Source organism: Falco rusticolus, chromosome 8, assembly GCF_015220075.1.
Source record: "Falco rusticolus isolate bFalRus1 chromosome 8, bFalRus1.pri, whole genome shotgun sequence".
In the NCBI taxonomy this organism is placed as follows: Eukaryota; Metazoa; Chordata; class Aves; order Falconiformes; family Falconidae; genus Falco; species Falco rusticolus.
The window spans coordinates 15424569-15448227 of NC_051194.1; positions in this window are offsets into that span (position 1 = coordinate 15424569).

Here is a 23659-nt window from a genome sequence, read left to right on the forward strand (position 1 = left end):
AGCGTTTTCGTATTGCTTGTTTGCTGCACGTGCATTATGTTATGCATATGTAGAATTGCAATCTTGCCATTAAAACAGTTTATTCGTCCAACATTATCTGCTCCCTGCTTGAAACAGAATGCCTTTTACATGTCCACAGCATACAGGAGGGTGAGAAGCAGCAAAGGCTGCGGCTGGTTTCAGACTACATGTGTGCGGATTGTCCAGTCAGCAGGAATGTGATGTGCCGGGGCAGTAGCCTTCCTTTTAGCTGGGCTCTGCTTTTTTTTGAAGGAAGGAAAGTACTGGTAGTTCATTTTTAATTTAAAAAAAAAACAACAACAAACAAACAACAAAACCAAACCAAACCAAAACCAAGCAAGCAAAACCAACACCATCACAGTAAGGAAAATAAGCAGAGAAATGTAAAAATGAGGCAGAGGAAATAAGTTAGCGTTCGAGTGTAAAGCTTTTGGTCTGGGACAGGATAAATTTTTACTTTTGGGAGTTGTTTTTATCAGTTACTTGGAGCTGTTGCACCTTTGTCTTAATTGAAGATTATTTTTTTTTCTGATAGCGGTTGTTGTGGGGAAGAAGTACAGATGGTGTCAAGATCAAGTCTCTTGGTGTGAAGATTTAGTGTAGAGATACAGCCTCCATAGTTACCTCTTTTCAGGTGAATGTACAGACTGTAGTCACCTGACAACATACGTATATCTGCATAGTCTCCTGGCTATACGGTGACTATAGTGCTCTGACTGTAGTCAGTGACTATACAGATATGTGTGTGTTGTCACCAGACTTCCTAAATCACATAATGTCAATGGTAAGGCATATTTTTATTTCTGTACCAGCCGCTGTGGTAGGGCTTGTAACAGAGGCAGTGGATGTTGCAGTCTGTTGGGGGGGTGCGTCTCTTGTCAAGGCTTAGCTGGAGTCTTCAGTCTCCTGCAGTGTTTTGATTGTTCCTCTCTTCTGGGGTGCCTTTAAGCTCTGCTATTTGTATGTAAGCATTAATTCTGCCACAGTGCAGTGTTTCGATCTTTGTGTGTGTCGTGATTTAACCCCAGCCAGCAACTAAGCACTACACAGCTGCTTGCTCACTCCACCCTCCCCGGTGGGATGGGGAGGAGAATCAGAAAAAGGTAAAACCCGTGGGTTGAGATAAGAACAGTTTAATAATTTAAATAAAGTAGAACATAATAATAATAATTGTAATGAAAAGGGACATACAAAAAGAGAGAACAGAACTCAAGGAAAAGAAGTGATGCACAATACAATTGCTCACTTCCTGTTGACCGATGCCCAGCCAGTCCCTGAGCAGTGAGTGGCAGCTCCCAGCCAGCTCCCCCCAGTTTATATACTAAGCACGATGTTCCATGGTATGGAATAACCCTTTGATATCCCTTTGGCTAGTTCGGGTCAGCTGTCCTGGCTCCGCTCCCTCCCAGCTTCTTGTGCACCTCCTCGCTGGAGGAGCATGGGAAACTGAAACGTCCTTGACTTAGAGTAAGCGCTACTTAGCAACAACTAAAACGTCAGGGTGGTATCAAATTTATTCTCATACTAATTCCAAAACACAGCACTGTGCCAGCTATTAGGAAGAAAAATTAACTCTACCCCAACCGAAACCAGGACAGTGTATTCTTGTGATAATCTTATGATCCTTTTACATTCTTTGTTACATAGTTTGAACTAAGCAAATGCACTATGTGTACTTCTGACCTGCTTTACAGGTACACTGAGCATTTAAAGATCACGCTGCTTTATCAGAAAATCAAGGTGTTAAATAAGCAACAAGTTGTCATAAATTTAAAATAAGTACTTGTAATTGCCTGCATTGCAGGGCAACATGTACCCCAAATCCCCCATATTTAGTCTACCCAAGAAAGATATTCCTTGTTATTTACCTCAAAGCAAAGGACAAGGCTGGGGAAAACTGTAGTACAGATAAATGAACATATTTTAGGCTGCCTGAATCCTCATTTTAACTCTGAGTAACTATGAGGTGTTATAAATGCGTGGTTCAGAATAATCTGCCCAAAAGTTATGAATCTGTGTGTAAGTAATACTTGTAAAGTGTTTTTTAATTAGTAGAGAAATACTCCCATAAAGTTAAGTATCAGAATTAACCTTTTGGCTTGTCTTCAGTAGCCAATTTTCTTACATCTTGTATTTCACAAACTAGGTATGTGCTCACAGACACTTCCAGGGATAAAAGGAGTGTGAGAGCCGGTGCATGCTGTGAAACTTCTCAGCATATCAGTTTGCAAAACACCGGCATTAGTCAGTATTGACTGGATCTACTGTGAAAAAGGCTGAACTGCTCAGTTTTTCAATTTTGTATGATTTAATACAGAAAAGCTGGTGGGGGGCAACGGAGAGGAACAAAACGCCTTTTGCAGATCTAGTTGGTTGATTAAATATTTGTTAATGACAAAAACCCAAAGTATTGACAGATTCTGAAAAGTAAAATGTACTAACTTCTCAAAAAGCAGAGTTGCTTATTTAGGTGGAAACGTGAGGTTTTCACCAACATCTTTTTGCTACTTATGACAGATAGTGTAAGACTGTGTGATGTTAAGACTTAAATACATGAGCCAAGAAAACTTACCAAATGACTCGGATATATGTGACCAACTCTACCTTGTCTCTAAAGATCTCAAGATGCTGCACCTTAAACAGATAGTTTATAGGACTGTCTATTCCACTAACTGCAAAATAAATAAGGTAGCTTTTGTGCAAAAACTTGCTTTGCTGGATTACCGATTACTTAAGTTTGGGTCAATTTACTCAGCTAAGAAACAAGCTAAATTAATCTTTGTGGATTTTTCGTGCATCCAATGTTAGCACGGTTCAGCTACTTCTGGAGTCTGAAATAGCTCATTCAAAGCTATCTTTATGTCGGTGATCAAAGAATTTCTACAAACAGAAATATGAGAGTCTTACAATATTTTTTTCCCCAGTAAACATTAGCTTCTCTGTTTAAAAGATGGGCTTTGTTTGCTTTTATCAACTTTTAAATAAAGTCTGTCAAAAGAGCATGTGAGACCACTGGTCTGGGACAGAGCTGTGAGAACTGCTGGGATTTAGCAGAGCAGGACTAGTGGAACTTAAAATTTAACAAGCTTTATTTCACTATTAAAGAGCTGAAGGGGAGTAGATATGAGTAGTTTATTTTTCTAGGTGGGAAGAAGAGAAAAAAATTCACAATGATAACTAATTATTGTTGAAATAAATATGGATAAATCCATACTGCATGAATCTTTTTCAAATGAGGCACATATGTGGAAAGTGTTGTCTAAACTCAAACAAACATACTAGCCTTGACTCTGTAATAAAATCCATCTTAGATTGATTTTGGAATATGTTCTGAGTGTTAAATGGCATCTCATTTCTGATTTGTTCTGTTGCCTACGGTATGGATATAGCAGTAAACGGAAAGTCCTTACCCTGTATGAGCTTTAGTCCACTTCAGAGCAAAGAAAATGGTAGGCTTCACCTAATTTTAATAAAAAGTGAAACAGCAATAAATATATTATTGCTTAAGCTGAGAAATAGGGTAAACAATTAGAAGCATAGAATATTTTAGGTTGGAAATGGCCTCAGGAGTTCCTCGTGTCCAACCCTCGCTCAAAGGAGCCATAACTGACCTAGATGAGGTTGTGCAGGATCTTGCTTGGGTGTTGCTGTGACAGGCGAGCTGGTTTACATCTTGCATTCTTGCATATGAGTTGAAAGAAGTTAATAGCACATGCTAAATGTTTAATCGTAAATCAGAAAAAAATATTATTTTATTTGAGCCATTTATTACTTTATGCATCTACTTGCAATCAAGAACTAAAACAGTTTGGTAGAATAAAAATCAGTTATAAACATTTTCAAAATGCAAGCAATATTTGTCAGATTTAGTATTTGGTGGGGTGTTTTTCCCCTTTTCTATTGGCCTCTCCAATGAGTTTTGCTTTTAAGATTTTGGAGGATTAATCCAGCGTATCTCTCTAGCTTTGCCCTCTGTGATCTCACAGGATAAACTTAGAATTAATTCCTCATACCCTTTCTGATTGAAGAGATAAGCATTTAGATAAAATGTTATTTCAGTTGCTGTCTTATCCGGATGTTTGAGCTGCCAGTTAAATTGTAAATTAAAGGCTCAAAACTCTGGATTATGGACTCCAGCTTCATTACTAATTAAAAAATATGCCCTTTTCACAGTTTGCCATTTTTCTGTCTTCCAACAAACTCTCAAAATATATGGTGATCGTTTTCCACTCTCCTGTTTTTAACAAAACAAAGATACAGTGTTACAACCTTCCCTTTGGAGGACGAAGTTTCTATCATAAATAATTGATTTGTGCCTATTCTGTCCATGGAATGACCAGCCAATGGAAATGTGAAGTCACTTTTTTGTAAGGCACTTGTCAATTTGGAATAAAGAAAAGCTTGAATCAGACTTCCCTCATTATACTAGTCTGCAAACTTTGTGTCTCAAATTTTAATGTGACAGAAACTTCTCCATTGTCATTAACGTTGGTATACAACCTGTCAGTTTTGCGCACTTCCATTGACTGCTTTTCCCATTCACACAGTGTGGATTTATCTCAGCCATGTCTTAATTTTCTTTAATTGAAGTCAATTAAATGAGCAAATAACAATTGACCATACTATTTCATAACCTTCCATTTTATTGGGCCTTCTTGTAAGGACAGCCATTCTTTATAGAATGCTACATATACTTACAAGTCTGTTTTATGTGAAATCTTTGTGCAGTTACATTTTAGATATTAAGAGGGTAATCTCACAAAAGAAGTGACTTGTTTGTAAGATGCAAGAGATATTGGTTGATTCAGATATAAACTCTAGCCCTTTTTGTGTTCTTACAATTTCTGGCCATAGCATATGTAAGTGAAAAGGTTTATGGAAATTACAGTAATATGTTACGAAATGAAAAACAAACAAAAAAACCCAAAAAAAAACCCAAACAACAACCGTTAACTTTCTGCAGTTTTCAGTCTTTCCTACTTTGTCCTGATTGACTCAACCTTACTCCTACCATGGCATATGTACAAAGGCAGATAAAAAATAAAATCAATGTAAACCTGCAAAGTTTTTCATTGACATTATAGCCATAAAATTCCAAGCCTTAATTAGAAAATAAGAGCATCCCAGAGAAGAAACAGCTGCTCTGATGTACTGCAGTGTGCATATTGTCATTGAGTGTGCTAGGGTATCATATATTAAGGTAAAGCATTTGTTTCACAGTTGGATGTCATATGAATATGTAAGTGATTGGGAGCTCAGGCACATATACAGATGTAGTCCTGTGATGTAGTCACCAGTCTTAACTATGGTGCCTTGTTTGGAAGTCCATCTGATAATATTTATCATCTTGATAGGTTTTCTGTTCAATACAAGCGGTAGGCAGACCAATTCATTAGCATGATAAAGTTATCAGCCAAATAATGGGGATTTTAACAATCAGTGATATGTCTATATCTGCTTATTTATCTCTTTCCAAATAGTTAGTTCTTCAAACTCTGTTCCAGTTTCTCTGTAAAAGCAGTGCTCCCCTGAGGCAGAATGCATGCTGGCTTTCTGCAATGGGCCAAGTCTTTCTCCCTACACTTCACTCAAGTCTGACTATCCTGTCAGCTTGCAGCCTTCAGCCTCTGAAATTAGCACCACGACGTGCTTTTTAGATACTGTGGTGCATCCCACAGGTATTTCCGTTTTTTATGTACTTATGTTAACCGACCTTGAAAAGCTCTCAGTATTACCACCATTTGCTTGAAGAGGGCTGTGTACCGGAGCTGGGTTCACTTCCAGATTGGAACTGTACTCAGCAAAGTGGTTTAGGGCACTTTGGAATGGAAGGCATTGTAAGAATGTACATTATTAATGACAGCATAAGTACTTCGAAATAGTGTATACGGCATATTGATGAATGTAACATGAACTGCATTATCAGTAAAGAGCTATGAGGACAATGTAAGACTGACAGTGTAAAACCAAGAAAATAAACCTTGTCTATCAGACATACACTTCTACAAACTTTCTCTATTTTTCCTAACACAGCATATAACCACCTTGAGCCAGAGGGACGGTAGGGAGAAAGGCTGAAGATCCTTTATTCATTACACAGGACAAAAGGAGACCACAGCTTTGCCTCCTGTGTACAGAAAATGAGTGCGCTGTAAGCAATTGCAGAAATGCATCTTGACAATGAAGCTCTGTTTTGAGAAACAGACTAAACAAAAAATACGAGGAAGACTTTAGCAGTTAATCTTTGTTGGAAAGTAGATATAGGTCTTATGTGGTCAGGAGATGTATTTTCTATTCCTAACTATTACAAGTTCAGTGTCTGTGTTAATTGTCCCTCCATGCTCCATTTTAAAACCAATCAAAAACCTTTATCTACCTTCCTAAAGCTCTAAAGCATGCTGTGGGTTTTTAAACATTGCTTATTTATTTTAGAGGTTTTTCATCTTCAATAGTCATTGAATATAAAATAACTAGTAGAATATGTCATTCTCCTAAATAGAGGGATAAATTATTCTTTTAGTGTTAAACACAAACTTAGGGGAGCAAAAGCTATACTCTGAACATCTGTTGACTATATATGCACTTGTTCAGTGACTGCTGCCAGGGTGGGTCCCCCAGACACTTCTGTAGATTCTAGCCCTCAGGGTTTTTTTCTCCCAGGCTTCTCTCTTTCCATCAGTGTTAATAAAAGACTATCTCAAACTGTCAAATTGTCCATGCAACTGTGTTGCGTTTCATTTGCAAACTCTTCAGGTTCTTCTGACCTGTGTTGGATCAATATTTCCTTCTTCTGGCATCTGTTTAAATGCTAACTGTGGTAGGCTACCACACTTCCCACCTGCATACTAATCCTTCCTTAAGTTTTATCCTCTCAGTTGCTTGGTAGTAAACACAGATGAATGGTTTCAAGGAGGAAAAATAAATTTTTATTGTGGCCCCACGCTTCCAGATAATCTGCCACTCCAATGTGATCCATACTTTTTACTATTATAGCTTACATAACAGCATTAAATGATCCTGAGAGAGGACTCTCAATTTTTTTCCATGCTATAATGATAGATAGAGTTCAAATTCTGTTTTGGAGGTAACTGTAAGATTTTCTTTAGAATGTCTCTACTGTTTAGAAGAGATCTTAAGTTATCTATTCAGTATTCTCTGAATTATAACCAGATACTCTGATCAAAAGATGAAGGGCTAGTGAGAAGAAAGGAAGTGCAAATTATTGAATATTTTTCATTACACTACTAAGATTCTTGAGCCTCTACAAAAACAAATCTTTTCTATGTAAAAGCAACTTGAATCCAGAGCAAGAATCTTTACTAGACACAGTAAGCAGTGTCCACACTGGTTTAGGGTTTTTTTCTTCATTTTAAGATTTTATGTCATGTACAGCAGACAGCAGCTTTCAACATGATTTTTTGTCATCTCTGTTTTCTGGTTTTGTTCCAGTAGCTGTAATTTACACAACAAGGAGGATAGTTTATTTATTTTATTCACCACCAAGATAGAAGGAAATTTTGCGATCAGAATGCATCTACAGTGAGATGCCTTGAGTTTGTTGATGAAGGTGTTTGTCAAAGATGTTCTTTTTCTTTTAAAGTAAAAATAGGTAGGAAAACTAAATAAAATGGCAGCGTATGTCCCTAGGGGAAGTGTGAGTTGCTTCAGAATGAACAAGACTAATATACTGGAGACCAAATCATGCAAATTCTAATTTCTGCTCTATTAAAATTGCTGCATTGTGATTAGAAAGAAAATAATGATTTAGGTAGGACTGAAAAAGCTGATTAATTAATCCTCTCTGTTAGTATTGTTATTGTCAAAACTGCAAGTCTGTTCATTAGAGGTTCAAACTTTCACCACAGGAATCCATACTTTCATCTGAAAAATGTAACCCCTAAGATTGTCAGGTGGGATTCTGTTCACATTGTGTCTTTAAAAAGCTTATGCATTACTCCCTTATTAACCATTGACTTGTCCACCTAGTCCATTCTTTCCAGGGGGATTAAGAAACTATATCATTGATTCACCTATGTCAGTCATCTGACTGACATACCCATACACTTGCTGGCAAAAAAAAGTAAAGACTCAAACATAAATATCAGAACTCAGAAGTTACCTGAAATAAAGAACAAGAACTTGCTTTTTGATATGCCCATTTAAGAAATATAGAGCAGTAAAGCCTGTTTCTGAGAGTGCTTTTTTCAATATACAATGCTTAGAAGAGTCTTAAGCAAGAAAAGATTAAATCCTAGCTTTCATGCAACCACTCTCATCTAATCTTTCCCCCTCCCCAAGTACAGTCACCTTTTTTCCATAATGACAGTGTTCTATAGAGAGCTATACAAATATCAGTTTATCTATAGTGAGTTTCTTCTTGTCTCTCTATAAACAGATGCAAGTAACCACAAGTACTACAGGAAGAATGACAAGTCATTGGGAAAGTAGTTTAAATAGACTACAACTGCACGTAACACATCTAGGAAATAGCACGCCATAAGCCATACTGCGCAACTCCTTCACCTATTTTGATTGAGTGCTGTGTTGTGACTATCCATCCCGCTGCCATGCTATAAACATGGTTTTGGCAGAGGTGCTGGGTGAATGGGAAGAAGCAGCTCCCAAAACTGGAGTTTTCTGTCATGTTCTCAGTCTTCTCAAGGAGGAGATTGCTCCTTCCTACTCCAATTAATTGAAAATACAACCCCATTTGGGGTATGCTGCAGAAAGCTTTAAAGAAAAATCATTTTTAAAAAGCCAACACACCGCACTGAGTATACAAGCTACATAAAGGAGGAAACCCAACCCCAGCAATCAAATTCAATTAATAATATGATATAAATTATTTCACATCCCCCTGTACGCAGCCAGGCTGATGCTTACAGCATATTTGGATCCACTTCAATCATATAGCTGACATTGTTTTTCCTTTTCTAGAATGTTTCCCCAAAGGGGCACAAGGTGGAGTAAACACTGTCGTTACTGGCACAGGAGTCAAATGGTGAGCTCACACCACTGCGTCAGCCCAGCACTCCTGCCCTCTCCTTTTCGAGAACCCAAGGGTCCTGTGCGGGACTGGCAGGCTGATAAGACATTAGTGCATGTTTTATTCCTCTATTACTTGTACGAAACCGTCACATCTATGTGCATGAAGAAAGAGACAGACCTTTAAATAAGCATGCAGAAAGATCCGTTGCCCTCTTGCTTAAATGTGAAGTTTAACAAACAACAAATGTTATTTGTGTCTAGTTCTATACACTTCAAATTCTCTTGAATATTCTTTGAAGCTAGTTATGCAGATCTGTAAAAAATGTGTTTCCTATTGGCCAGAAAAACTTCTTCCTTCTCTGTAGAAAATGTGGGTGAAAAATATAAGAATCATTTTTATCTAAAATAAATGCTAAAACCGTTTCCTTCAAAGGAAAATGATAAGCAATTTCTGTTTTAATTTTGGCATTAGAAAATTAAAACTTATACTTCAAGAATGAAATGACTTTAGAATGAACTTTGGACAAAATCAATTTAAAGACTTCTAATGATTCTAATAGGTTTTGGACCAGGCCTGAAAAAGATAAATTATGAACCTACCTTCTTCTTCTCTCACCAGGAACTCAGGAGATCTTATCATCAGAGTGTAAATCTCAAAGGAACAGCTTGCTGCTGCTTTTATTTATCACCTCCCAAAGTTCATTGTAGTTCTTGGGGGAATCAGTTTAATTACGACAGTAAATACTGTTCTAAATTTCTTCACTCCATGATGAAAAAGTATACAGCCATAATTACAGTCTGTGCATAGCATGCTTTGTCTCAGATTTACTTGTTTGCCAAAAAGCCATTTTCATGTGCTAATATTGCAGCAGTAATAGTGTCACATGACCTACTTAAATAGCAAGTGTTTAGCACATTGCTGAAGCCATTGCGGAGCCTGCATCCTAAATAAACTCTTTGCAGTAATTATAATGATATTAAAAAAAAAAAACAAACCCCCCCAAAAAACCACAAAAGAAATCAAGGTAACTAGAATGAGGTTTTCAAATGTCACCCATCTGCATTTGAGAGGATTCACTATTTATGTCCTCACTGGGGTGACTGTTTCATTACCCAAAAACAGAAGGAAGGGGTGTATGATATACGACATCTACAGTCCCCATCTCTTTAAACAAAGTACTCTAAGGGGTTTTCCCCACTCCCCACTTTGTTGAATATTGTGAAAAACAAAGGCACTTTTTCCCACCCTCCTTCTTTTTATTGCAATGACACATACTTTCAGGGGTGGCTTAAGAGCTCAGCTGGAAGGGTTTGAATCCAGTGATTCAGAAGTGTGGAGAAAGGTAGCAGAATTTTGGGGGAATGCATCATGGGTGGCTCTTGGTAGAACACTAGAAAGAGGGTAATGAACCATATTTTTAAAACATGAGATTACAGGAGAGATGGGCAGGCTGCTTTTACTCTGACTTTAGTAATATCAGGGACAACTGAACCTCACTCTTAACTAAAGTTTCCCTTCCTGCAGGAGTTCAACAAGAGCTTACCAAGCTGGTGTGAACAAATGATTATCTAACTGTCAAATACCACAGACCACCTTGAATTTGTTGCTGCCAGGTCATCCAAAAGTGCCAGCTCTCTATGAAAGAATCAGCCCTGTGAAAGCACTAGATGTCTGTTAATAGATTTGTTTTTCTTTCCCAAATGGGATGGGGTTTCTGTTGGTGTAAGAAGAGTTACCTCATGGATCACTAGCTATCATACTGATAAATTTAAAGCTGAACTAATTCACAGAAAGCAATGGAAATATAGCAGCATAAGAAGAGGAAAGGTTTTCAAATTAAAGTCCAGATTTGATCTTCTTATGAACCAAAACACAGTACCTTAAGCAGTAGCTAGTAAACTAGCAATCACATACGGGAGGAAATCTTGGCACCATCCCATCAAGTCTCTGATGTGTATCAGAGAGAAAGACGAGAGAAGACATTTTTTCCCTCTACAAATCATAAGGGTCATTTAATCTGCTGCTCCTTACAGAACATAGTAGGTTTTATATATAAAACCAAATATTTGTATGAATATGTTTTAGTCCCTTAGTTGAGGTGTAAATTAAATTCTACGGTGGGTGAACACTTCCGAAGTTTCTTAGCGTGAGGTTTCTAAGTTTCACACTGACAGCAGGTCTATGGTTACAGTGCACAATACATAACAGATTATTGTGCTCTCGTACTTATTGTTGAAAACACATCATGGAAAGAAGTTAGTTAAATTTGTTTTGTTTTAGTTATGAAACAGTTCCTTTCCATCAGGAAACACAGAAGTATATATCTTTTATAGGAAAGAAAAAGTGAAACACAAAATAATGATTCCATGCATTACCTTTGCACCCTCCTTTCTGAAAAATATATTGGCATTTTTAGAAAGCCATTAAATTCAATCCCATTTCAAGTCAAATATATTGAAATATTTGAGTATATTTATATGGAAGTCCTTGAATACAAATTTTGCAAATATTTTGCATGTTTAGATTGAATTGACTAAATGTTTTAGATTTGGAGAAATATTTAATCCCCTGTCACAATGTGAAAGACTAAAAGCATGGGTTACTTAGAATCAGAATTAATACTTAGTAGCAGAAGTAACACCTTTAGGTGTATATATTGTTTCATTCATTTTGAATTAAACATTTTAGTTTGAAAATATATTCAAAATTTTCTAATGAAATTATTCATATATTGTCTCTCTTTTTTTGCTTAAGATTGACATACTTTTTTGCTGCTGAGTCCTGAAACAGACAAGTGAAAGAAAAAATGTGTAAGTTTTACCCACTATTAAGACTGGCAACCAAAATAGAATTATTTTTATTAATTTGGTCTAGATCAGAATGTCTCATTTAAAAGTATTAGAAATATGCATTGATGAATGCTCATCTGTTTTAAGCTGTATATCTATATAGCTAGATTATCACACTATTTATGCTCAAGTGAGGGGCAGGAGTTTCCAAGATCCTTTGAGAGACCCTCATCTCATTTTTCCGCTGGATAAAATTCCTGTTCTACTGCATGAGCAGTTCTGAGATTCACAGAGTCAATAGATCTCCTCTGCCCCAGGATATTCAGATCAACTTCCCCTTTTGGTTAATCCCTTAGGTGGAAAGCAGGTCATTCCAACATCTAGTGAGACTGATTGCTTTATAACCAAGCTATGTGCATCAAGCTGGAGCTTTACAGCCCTGGACTCTGAATTAAAAATGAGGGTGACAGAGTATGGGTACGTTTTAGGGAGTTTAAGAATTGCATATTGATATGTTCTTAAGATAAATGAAAAAATCATACTTCTGGTTTTGATCTTCTCACCTAAGGGCACCAACTGCCATCAAAAGCCTACAACAGAAGCATTATTTCCAAGTTCCTTGCACACTATGAGGACATAATTTTGTATAACATAATTAGAGGCTGATCGTGTTACATGCAACTTCAGATTCTGTTTCTGGTGCATTTACCTACTTCATATGTCCTAAACAAATACTTTTCTCTCTTTTGATAATTTCTGATTACCTAAAAGTGCTCTCCTTTTTTCCCCATCCCGCTCTACCCCAGTATATGTCCTTAGAACAGGGTATTGAAATACATCATTCAGAATAGGGGCTTCATGAAGGCATAAACACTGTTTGGCTGCTGTCCTGCTATATCTTCTCTGTATATAGATGTCTTCAGTCTCCAGGCAGGTCAGTGAAACTCTATCTAGAACATTAATTTTGAAAAGAATGAGAATTATCATGTTTTAATAAGAGATGTGTTAACTGCGGACTCCAGTACAATTACAAAATTGCAGACTCCAGTACAAGCACAAAATCCCTTTAGTGTGGTTTCACCACATCAAGAATTAATGTTGAGTGAAGACTTTAGTATGTGAAATGCTTGGCTAGTGATTGACACAGTGATTGAGTCATAAAGATTGAAATAGCTCAGGAGTTATTGTCTATACAGGGAAGTCTGTTAAAAATAAATAAAAATATGTGTACTTGTAAAGAACAGGGACCTGTTTTTCTCTTCCTGCCTAAATTTGTAGTCCTGCACTAATCTTAGCTACATTTAATAGCTTGAGAATGGGAATTAAAGAGCAGCGTTGAACTCTTGCAGATAAATCCTCCAGGTCTGTTATGACTATTCTGCAGAGGCCTTAAGTATCAGTTTTTTTGTTTTGGGGTTGTCTCGGTTTGTTGTTTGTTTTTTTGGGTTTTTTGTGTTGTTTTTTTTTTTTTTTTTCTAATGCCACCAAACAACTTCAGGTTCTTTGAAGAGGAAGCTTCCTAAAAGCAAAGAACAAAAGTGTTGTGCTTTAGCTTGCCATTTCTTTGCTAACTATTATTTCGATGTTTGAATTTAAGCTTGTCAAGCATCTTTAATGAAACAAAATAGATAGAATGAAGAATGTGACATACCAGTTCAAAGTTTTTGCTGCTTCCCCAAGTGAAGGCAAATTAGAAGGCAGATGGAAGCTGTAAAGAAAGCAGGTTTAAGGGACTGTTTACAAGAATGTACAGGCAGACCAGCTTTTTGTTCGCTCTTAATGAGGTATGTGAAAATCAGGAATATGACTAAGATTGCATAGTTAGCTACAGCAAGAATAGCTTCTTGTTGATTTTCTTGGTTGTGTTGCTCATTGCCAATTTTATCACCGCAGTATTGTTGTAATTTTTCTCAAAGACTGGGTATGAGAACATAATGTTCTTTGCGGAGTAATTAGGGTGCTCATACAACACAAGCAAACTTGCCTCACAGCTGGAAACCTCTCCTTTAGAAATTACTTGGAGGGAATTTGCTTTCCAGAGCCTTATTGAACAGCTCAGTGCAACAGAGAGATTCCCCATCCCACACTGAGGACTGCTACTGTTTCCCAACCATAGTGAGCAAGTGAATAACTACAGCCTTTAAAAGGAGAATTGACTTTAAGTTTAAGACTTTAAACTTGAAAAATTAAGCCAAGATCTGCTGAGTAAAGATTAAGCCATATAATTTGAAGTGGTTGGAAATTGTGTGAGATGATTTCCACAGTTTCACTTAGCCCACTTTAATTTCCATTAGAAGATATGCAATTAGAAATACTAAAAGCCAGTAAAGAGGGGGTTGAACAGGACACTGGTCTGAGACTCAGTTTTTAGGGAATTTATTCAAAACAGCTAAGGCAGACCTCCCTATTCATAGCAGCAGCTCTTTGGATGTAACTTTCATATTTCCACACAACAGGAAGAAGGGACATATTGTTTCCAGCTCTGAAAAATAATTCTCATTACCATTTTGCTGCTTTTCAGATATATTATTATGCAACATTTATATCTAGTTCATCTGAAGGTTCCAGCATCCATAACAAAAACTTAATATTATTTCATTTTTAAACTTGTAAGTACAAGAGGTCAAGGTTAAAGTCTGTAGTTAAAAGATGTTAGGACAAATCTACCCTGCAACTCTGTCTTTGGGGAGCTATCAGTTCATATGCTAGGTCTCTGTCTTCTCACACTTTGTGTGCACACACGCACCAGTACAGTCAGTAGCCACTGGTGTATTTATGTTGCTTAAGACTTTCCTAGGCAAAGGATTTTATGACCTTTTTGCGAGAAGCACTAGGAGCTCTGTTGTTTGCAGAAGACTTTTGAAATTGAGCCATGGAGTCAGAGCATTGCCTTTCTTTGTCCTGAGACTCCATCCAGGTTTAGCTGAGCTATAAAGACAGCCTTAGAGACGTGTTTGCAGAAAATGCATTTAAGCTTTCCAGTCTAGGACCAGGTTCCTGTCTGCCAAAGAATTGTTCTGTTGGCATAACCAGGACTAAAGTGAAGGAAACAGGACAGAGATGTGAACTGGATCTCCCACTATAATCTTGGCAAGCTAGGTGAGAATATGATGCCCTCTGCACGTACGTAATTCTGCAGAGCAGAAGCAGGAGAAGTAACTGAGACCTCAGACAAGCAAACACTTTTATTTCTGCTTCCAGTTTTTAAGATCATCAAGATTATATTGACCCAAATAATTGTTTTAAAATCCCATATAATTACAGAGTTGTCTCTTTTGGATTTCCTTTCAAATTAATTCTACTCAATGTTGCGGCAACTTAATTTTGGAAAGTCATTAGATACAGCAAAGTACTCCCATTTTATATCAGTTTGCTCCTACTATACTAGTGAAAACCTCAAAATAAAATAAAAAAAAAAATGAATTGTGGAGACAGTAGTAACAGTAGCTGAAGGGTTAAAACGACTGTAATTGAGTCACTATTTGACCAGGCAAGTTGTATTCCTATTCAGTGTGTGCCATTTAAACAAGTTTTCCATGATTTCTTTCCTAAGGTAATAGGCCTAGCAGTTAGCTGGCTGCTGCTCCTGCTATGCTTCGGCAGCTGTCATTTTGACGTATTTTATGCTTTCTTTAGAAGAGAGAGGTTGATTGAATGTGAGAAAAGTGGAACTTTGACAGGTTGTCAGAATCCCTTGCAGCACAAACCTACCTGCCAGCTAACTTGTTTCAGGTTTATTTCAAAGAGGGTTTCCAGCACACAGACTTCCATTACTAGCCAAGAAGGTCTTAAATAGGTACCTTCCATTTTGCCAAAATCTAAATTAAATTATTTTCCCTTCAAAATGGTTTAAAATTCAGGAAGTCCTGGTATCTCTGAGAAAGCAAAAGCAAGTTCCCTTCCCTCTGTCCATGTGCAAAGGCTTCAGTGCATGAAAGAAATGTTGTTCTTTACTTTTCTTCATTATTTTTATTGTAATCAGTTATTTGTCCTCATTTATGAACAAACTTCTGAAATTCTGAAGTCAGTTTGTGAACTGGTCGGGAGTAGACATGTTGTAAATGATCATACCTTAATAGAGGATCAAGCTGAGAGAAGATGCAGCTGTTATTACTAATGGAATCAAGCTGTTAGAACTAATACCAGACAACCATTCACACAACACGTTCACTTACTCACATAACTCAGTTACTCATAGCCATCCTGTTGGGGCAATCCCAACAGTGTGTCCAGAGTCAGAGGTTGTACTGGTGTCCTAATGGCATCTATTTAGGTGTTTGGGAATTCCCTCAGAGTGCCCTTTGCTCTCTGAGGTACAAATACATATTCCTGAAGTCTTCACCTGCCTGTAGCAGCTGCTGCCCTGATGGATGCGGTCTGACTCACACAGCCCACCGGTGATGCCAGCGTGGGCCAGTGGCCTTGGACAGATCAGTGTGTTCTCGGTGCCCTGTGTTTATCCATTCTTGCCGGTGCCACAGGGCTACTGGTCTACAGGGTTAAATTAGTCTTGGGAGACATTCACACAGTATCTTCTCAGCAGGTGCTTTTCCTTTCCTTGGCCTGGAGTTTTCTGATAACTATGTCTGCATCTAAATCTACAAATACCTGTAGAAACCATTCACTAAATTCACAGATGAGTGGTGCTTATGAAAGCCAAAAATAAATAGAAATTAGATGATCTCAAAGAAATAGACTTCTCATTATTCTGATCATCCTGAAAAACAGGTTTATATGTGCTATTTCCACTTTGCTTGGTGGCTTGCATGAAAATGGTCAGTAAAAATATACAGTATTTATTCATCTGCATTATCAGATGCCTTTTGAGGCACATCCATAATATTTTACATGTACCAGATTTGGTATTTGCCCATAATTGCTAAATGCAAGTTCTTTTGCCAATCTGCATGCAGGAGTATAGTTTTACCTATAAATATCTCTTTACAATACATACAGTGATGAAATGAAACCTTAGATTCTGCTCTGGTCCCATGGTAATTATCATATAACATCTCTTCTGAAATAGATCTATACTGTACCTGCCAAAGTAGTCACAAAGCAGTGTGAATGAAGGGTGCGCCTAGATGACTCTCAGCCTGAATCCATGCTACCTACAAAGAGTCTCTGTCCCTCTTAATGATTTAAGGAGGTTTATGGGACTATTTATAAAGAAATAGTAGCATAATGCTGTAAAAGACAAAGATTAGTGTAACTTCACTAACTGAGACATGAAATGAATCATGTGCCTGGGATATGCAGTGAACATACAGGTGAAAGTAAACAAAAGAACATGCTGACCCATCTCCTTCTAAAGCAGTTTTGTAAGGATAGATGCCTGGCTTACTATACTTAGTGAAACTTTGTGTTCTCTTTTCTCCATATCTTGTAAAACTTTCAGTGTCCACTAGCTGGTCCAGACATGTGTTGGAACCAAGTTACTTTTCAGTCATTATGGTTTTGAGATTATCTTGGGATGAGAGTCTTTGAGTAAATATAATTATTTATTACAGAAGTTACATACAGGAAGGTGGAAGAAACCCAACTCTGGCACACAGAATTATAATTTGATAATGTGGTACAAATTCCCACCTGTCCTCTGGTAGGCAATTTTTATGATGCCTACAGCAATTTCAGTCCCACTCTAAGCCTAGGCTTGCTAACAGCATCCAACAGTACTAACTGCAGAAGTTACCCTTTATTACAATCAATAGGTGCCATTGACTCAGATAATACCAGCGTTCCTAATGACAGCAGCAAATAACAATGTAATTTTTAAAAAAAGGCAAAAAAATAAAGTGATGTAACTTCATCTTGCTGCTGTACAACAGCAATTTTTGTTCATAAGAAAAGGAAAAAAGAACTGTCAAACTGTGTTGAAGGAGAAAATTAATTTAATTCAGACCAGGTTCTGTAGATATTTCATTTTCCTATGGAGGACCAGAGAACGTACAGGGACCCTTATATAACCCTTAGAGAGAAGTTAATGTACTCTGTGACTGTTTTCCCATAGGAGTCGTGGCAGAAGTTGTCAGAATTCTATTTTCATGTCTCACATAATTTTTTCTCCTAAACATGATTTCACTCCCTCCCCCTCTCCCCCCGCCTTGTGAATCCAATGTTTTTGCAACAGAGTTATCCGAATTATTCCTCACCAAAACACACAGGCTTCCAACAACTAACAAACTTTATGCAGTGCTGCCAGATACTGTTAGTCAAACTGGTAACTTTCAGCAATGAAACATATTTGCTGAGACAATTCAGAATGCTTTCAGAAAGCCATCTAGCCTACCTTACAGTTTATGTATCCACATTCTTTACAACTGTACATAGTAATTAGACACAAATTAAAACACTTGGATTATTCACTGTGATTAGCTAGTTAATTACTGGAAACCCAGAGATGACTTAGAAGTCCACTCTGTATGGGGATTCTTTATTGTGCAGACATTAACAGAAACAGAGTGGAAAATATTGAAGATATTGAAGTTTTGTAGACAAAACTCTAACAATTATGTGGTTTCATTGCTTGAAAGGGGCTGTTCAGAAGCAAATTCAGCGTAGGATTTTCACTGTCAGAGTAACTGAGAGTTCTGATTTAATCTGGAGTTGAGAGAGCTTGCCAAAAACCTACTCAGAGAGTTAAGCTCTAAAAACTATGCATTACCTTTAAAAGGAGAACGTGGCATTGGAAAGCAAGCTAGAAGTTCTGACTAAAACTCAAAACTAATTTCTCCACCTGAAAGCAGAAATGTGATGGATTGTTAACGATTGTTGTTAAGAAAAGGGCTGTCATAGAATCTAATATGACACCTTAGCCCAACGCAAGCTTTCAAATATTGCTGCTATGCAAATATTAAATTAGAAAAATATTTAAAATTACATTAATCCATGTTTTACTTTTGCATGTAAAAGATTTTTCTTTTTCAGGGATATATGCTTGTGACATGCCCAAAGTAATTTCTAGAAATAGAACTCCACAGGACTTTGTTTTCTTTCATATTTCTGTATGTATTTGGCTACTCATCACTTTTAATTAATAAATTTAAGAGTTGGTCATGTAAAGATCAGATATAGATTTCAAATACCTGTACAGTTTTCAGATTTTCACATGGTTCTATCTGTATGCAGACAGAAAACCACGTGGTATTCTGTATAGAATATTAAGGACAATATTAGGAAAGTGAGAATCCATAGAGTATTATTTGAATCCTAAGAAATCATGGAATCACTTTGTTTTCTGACCATTGGGATTTGCCATGTAGGAAATATTCACTTCAACACGCAGAAGTACCTTATTCACAATTGTTTTATGCTGGCTCAATTCATTGACATTTGGGTAAAGAGCAAAGATGTCCTTAGTGGCAAAGGAAAGAGAGTTTTTAATACATGTGCAGCATACTTATTCTTCCATCCTTAAATTTGATGATGATACTAATAATTGTTAAATTTTTTATTTTCTCACTCTGACAGACTTTTCTATCTAAATTTGTTGTGGTTTTGTCTGAAAAGGAGATGTGCATGCACAAGTGTACATGTGTGTGTGCATATGTGTGGTGCTCAATCCTCTGGTTGCCACATTAATTGAAAGTTAAATTATGTATCTGTACAATGCATTGAGATTTGTATGTATACTTATATATTTCAATGTGTGTGTGTATGTGTGTATATGCAGAAATAAATATATACATGCACCACATATAAATGTACTACATATGCATATATGTAATTTATTTATGTACATATGTGTAGGTGCATTAATATATACATGTGTATGTAATTTTATTCCTTTCTGAAATCACGTACTGAATTCATACTTCTACCAGACTCTTCCTCTAAGACAATTTCTAATTTAAATGCATTTAGGTAAGGAAGAGGATGGTCCTGCCAGGCAGTATTTTGAAGTGGAAAAGAGAAAGAGCTAATTTTCTTCACAAATAGTAGGCGCAACCAAAGACCTATCAATATAGCACAGAAGAGGCAGAGGAGGCAGAAACATGCTTTCATGTGAAATTGAGGTTGTCTAAGAATATCACTGTGGAAATCTTCAGCATACTCCTCCTTTACAAAAATGAGGAAAAATGACAAGCTTATCTATTTCTTTTCCAGTTCAATGACAAAAAATCTTCTTTAAATTGACCTTGCCACAGGGTAGCCATCTTACTTTTGAAACAAAGTATGTTGTTTGTCATGTTGGCCCTCCACGCCATGGCACGGAAACAAACAATCAAACAAACGCTCCTGGAAAAGGTGCCCATAATCACAGAGATGTACTATCCCTCCTTCCCACGCCAAGGGCCAGCCCTTTAAAGGTAGGACTGTTATTTCTCAGTAGAACAGGAAAAGATCTGTAGAACATGCAGGTTGGAAAGGCCATAAGGACGTTCTAGGAGGTCAGCAGGCAGAACCTGGAGGAAGTTCATGCCAGCTGCTGGTTCAGTATCCTCTGTGCTCCACCAACATCGGCCAGGAATTAAATTAGTGCTTTTGAAAAGGAAGCACGCTCTTCACTGGACATCTTTGGCAGCATTTCAACATCACAAGAGGCTGGAAGACCCTTGTCAAGTGTGAGGCTGGAAATGTAAAATAGTATATTCCAGCCCAGTTTGTCCTTCATGCTAATGAAAGGAATTACTTTCCTTTTGCAATTGAAGGGACTGAACTAGAGATAACATGGATTAAAATAAACATCTTTGCTAACAAAGTAAACACATTTACATGCCTCATTTATACACACCTACAAGCACCTACTTGATAGTATCTTTATGTTTGCAAAAGGAGACTTATTTAGAAGCATCAAAAAACCACTTTTTATAGCATTTCTTGTGGAAAAATCATTCTGGTGATGATTGTAATCACATTAATCCTCTTTCACATATTTCATTTGCTCATCCTGAATGAGGAACTGGGTAAATTCTAAGGCCATTTCGGATTTGTCAGCATGCCATGGGGTAGAGGAAAACAAGCAGCAAAGCCAAGGAAGCAGACTTGTCATCCCTCCTCTCCCAGGAAAGATTTTATAGTAAACTTGGTCTCTTTTCCTCACAGCCAATTTTCATGTTCTGTGCAGAACTCTCCTACTGGCTTAGTATTTCAATTTTCTCCAAGCATATTTCATGCTGTTGTAATTCTAATTAAATGTGTTTTTTGTCAAATACCAAATTGTTAATTTTCTTAATTAGCTTTGGTATTTTAGCTTCCACATTTATCTTTCCATCTTTCATGCATATTTTGGTTTGGAAGTGATACAGTTCTATATCACATATACATAAAACAATATGTATTCTTTTTTTTGTTTCCTTGCTTGTTTCATACTTACACATGAAGTCTTCATTGAAAGGATACAACCCTAATTTTATTTTTCCTCCTTTTTATTTCCTCCTTAATGGTTACTAAGGAATAATGGTTCTTTGCAGACCCGTTACAGGAATAATTAAAATAACGATTGAAATGGTGATTTGGAGTATAATGCTGTGAATGATACTTAGATACTTCATTCTCCTTGTTCAAGTTATTGTTAATACTGGTATAATTCTGACATATATTATCAAGAAATCTCTGCAACTACCATAGTGTGAATCTGGAGTCCTTGTAAGAGGAAGGATTTTGCAAACACATTAGTGTTGTCTAGAACAAAAAATGTATGGAATATTAATCTCCTGAGTGTTGTGGCTGCAGACCAACCAGGCAGTGATTTAGTGAAATCCCATTGTTTACAGCGCCTCTGAAAGGCTTGACAAGAGCTGCTCAGCTGTGGGTATTAAGGTGTTCTTGTCTACCATGTTGGCACTGGCTTGGAGATAAATATGTAGATTTCTCTTCAGGCTAAATAAGTAGAATAGTCAGGAATGAGAGGATAGGAATTCTTTCAGTTGTATATCAAATAATATCATAGGTTCTGCTTAGTTTTTGATGTACGATACGCAATTTTTGTGTTTCCTATTGTGTACACATACACAAAATTAACCAACACACTTTCTTTCAAAGGAAACACATTCCTTTTAAAGAACACATTTGTATTCATTTTTACCAGCTGCTAGCACCTGATTATTTTCTTTTGACTTCTGAAAGAGAAAACGTTAGAGCTCAGAAAGCCAAAAAGTGGTACAGATGCAGAAATTAACCTCACATATATTTTTTTACCCATGGATGCTAAATGATCACTTGTTGATTATCCTTAGCAAGAAAGAATAAAGGAAAGAAAAGTTACAGTTCAGCAGAGGAGAAATTCTTGCATTGCAAATATTTTGACTAAACAAATGACAAGTAAACATATGGCTTTATGGATGCTCTTTTTCTGTTCCTTACCTTGGGTTTTGATGAGTGAGAGGAGAGTAGAGCAATAAGTAATTTATTCTCCAAGGTGAGTCAAATCTTCACTAAGGAAAACTGGTATTGCCACACTTACTTCCGCCTGTCTACCAGCTGTTTATCAACCCAATTGGATTAATATACAGTGTCTTTTTATTGCAAGATATTAGCAAGACTGGAAAAAATCATGCTACCTTCAGCCTTTCCATATGAAAAAGATGTATCACTGACAATATTGGGTAGTCATTTTTTTTTTTTTTTAACTTTTAAATAATATTAACCTAAATATAATGTAAAGTTCCAAGTAAACTATATACAGTGTAGAACAGGAAATAGGTTGTCTTATAGTAGGAATACTATATTTTGTCCTTGTGACAATGTAATTGAATTTTGAAGTTTAAAGTCAGTTGCTTTTTTATATTATTAGGTGGTATTTAATTTATAACAGCTAAAACTTAGGCTTTTTCCAACAAGGTTGGTTCAGATTGTCTCAATTGTCATTAGAAACTATGTGCCATGTTTCGTTTTTGCTACACATGATACAGGTGATTGATTTGCAGCAAATGGAAAAGTAAGTCTAGAAAAGTTAAGTGCTCACTGAAATACCTTGTACATCAGTTGTGTGTCCTGAGCTAGTGTGGTGCGTTTTATGCTTTGCAGCATGATTTGACTTCGAGTAAATGGCATGAAAAGCTCTTGAACAGCCATAGGTCTGTATGGGGGCAATGTCATACGGAGTATGCTTAGTTCTGTTTTATAATTCATTTTTCCTATTTCTTTCCTTGATAAACTCCATATCTTCTGCTAACATATGGAGAAAATTGCACTCTAAGAAAAAGGTGATTCTCTTAATATAAGTGAGAAATAAAGAGCCTCTGGAAATGTTATTTGAATGTTTGTATTTACAGAAGTATGGTTCTGGATTTGTTACTCTAGTAAGAAAAGGTAATCCTTGGTTCATATCCAAATAAGACTATTTGAATGTAATTTTAAATCTTGGCCAAGGGAACAGTTATATACAATTTTTAAAATTGTTAGATCACTAGGAAATGACATTAATTTTTTAGGTTTGTTGCTCTTCTTTTGTACCAGTGACTGCTTACAAGGCTTTACTAGAGTTCTGCACGTAGAAAAGATGCTGTACTTTAGGCAGATTTCATGTTCATTTTTGGTGGTGACTATAGAAGCTATTTTCCTCAGTGGGTCAGATTTAAAGTGCTAATAAAAGCTGCATGACTAAACTGGGTACACAGGTGGTGCCCGTGTTGGTACTGGGGAGAGGATTGGAGTTACAACAAGACGAAGAGTGGCTGTGGTCCCTCTGGGAGCCTTGCAGCCCGCAGTTTTTGCATCACATTTTCTTAAGAGCAAGATCCCAGGACATGACCAATATGTTTCTGAACTGAGGAGTGCGCAGAAATTACCTCTTTCATTGGTATCTGATGCAGCTTACCTTGCTTGTCTTTGACAAACATGCAGATTCTGGGAGAAAGAATAAAAAGAACATAGAATGAACTTGGGATAAATAGTGAAGGGAAGGGTTGGATGGTTG